The following is a 1,487-nucleotide window of genomic DNA, read 5'->3' as shown; positions in this document are numbered from 1 at the left end:
GGGGGGGGATGCAGGGGGTGTTAATCCCCTGGGGAGCAAGGAGGGGGCGTGAAGCTGGCGGGCTCTGCTGGGCGTGTTCATGAGCTGGCACCGTTCTCACCCAGCGGCTATTTTTACCCGGCTCCGCTTGGATTCGTTCCACCTTTTTTAGCACTTTTCCCCTTCCCGGCATCACGCCGTGCCGGGACAAGGGACAGCTGGGGGACACTGCCCAGCCTGGGGGCTGGGTGGCTGTGCAGTGACAAGACCCTGCTCCCTGCTTACCTCCCAAGCCCCCCAGCTCTCTGATCCGAAAAACCCACCCCGGTGCCCGCATGACCTCCCTGCCTCCGTCTGCCCCACGTTGGGCCCCACGAAGGGTTTGGTTTGGCTCCGGCACCCTCCGCTCTCAGCCGTCCCACTCTCCTGCCTCCAAACTTCTCCTCCATCCCTGTTTCTCAGCTTCTTCCTTCCAGCCCATCCCTGGCAGCTCCAGCCTGGTGACCTCGGCGTGTCTCCTGTCCCGATGACTAACCTCTCTCCGTCTGCCCATGCTGCTCCTCTCTTCCCCCTTCCCTCCCAGCAGGCCGGCGCTGGATAACGCTTCTCCTCCTCCTCCTCCTCTTCCTCCTCCTCTCTCTCTTGCTCTTTCCCACTCTTTCTCTTGCTGTCTGCCATCTCCACCGTTCCCGTGCCACCATCCTGGCACCCACGGCTCCACCGGCACCTCCTCGCTCAGCGGTCCCTGCCGCCGGCTCCTCCGCCTTCATTTTTTTTGCTCTGTTCTTTGGGTTTTTTTAACCTGGTTTTGCCTCCCCCAGCTTCCTTCAGCCTCTCCAGCCCTCCCTGGGTGCCACCCCGGCCGGGGCAGACGAGCCGTGTGGATGTGCTGCTGCCTGTCCCCTCTGTTCCACCCCGTTCCCCACGTCTCGTGTGCTTGGCGCGTGTCCGGTGGCATGTGTTTGGTGGCTTTGCCGTGGGGTGTGTGTGTGTGTGTCCTGGTGGTTTGTCACTGGCAGCCTGGGGTGCCTGGCTGTGTGTGCACCACCCCCTTCCTCTTCTCGGGTCTCTCTGCACCGCCGGAGCCACCCAGGGCTGCCCAGTCCCCACTGCCACGTCCCTTGGTGTCCCCACACGTGGTGATGTTGTGGTCCTGATGTGCACCTACCCGCCTCCATCGGTATGTGCCTGGGTGAGGCACAGCCAGAGCCACTGGTGCTGGTGGGGACATGGGGACAGCTGGGCCAGCAGGTGGTCCTGGCCTCACGGGGAGCTCTGTGGCTGCCGGGGAGGGGACAGGATGTAGCCAGGGGGGACACGGAGAGCACAGAACCTGCTGCCGTACCCCCAGGTGGCATGAGACAGGTCTTGGGTGCCAGCTGGCACCCAGCTCTGCTTGGTGACACCACAGGGAGAAGAACCACACTGACCAAAGCTCCTCGGTGCCAGGAGGCTGGTGGGGTGGCAGCGGGTGGCGAGCAGCCACCAGTGTCACAGCCTCAGGTGGC

The 1,487-nt window shown here is 64.0% G+C and overlaps 1 protein-coding gene across 1 annotated transcript in view; it reads left to right on the top strand.

The window, feature by feature from the left end:
• Positions 1-1,487, top strand: part of SYT7 (synaptotagmin VII) — a gene marked incomplete at its 3' end in the record, with an annotated part of 23,951 nt that overhangs the window by 19,916 nt on the left and 2,548 nt on the right. The gene's annotated exons all lie outside the window — the stretch shown is intronic.

Source organism: Chaetura pelagica, unplaced genomic scaffold (genome assembly GCF_000747805.2).
Source record: "Chaetura pelagica isolate M959 unplaced genomic scaffold, ChaPel_1.0 scaffold579, whole genome shotgun sequence".
NCBI lineage: Eukaryota > Metazoa > Chordata > Aves > Apodiformes > Apodidae > Chaetura > Chaetura pelagica.
The sequence above is the reverse complement of the archived record's forward strand: the minus strand, read 5'-3'. Positions and strand labels throughout refer to the sequence as shown.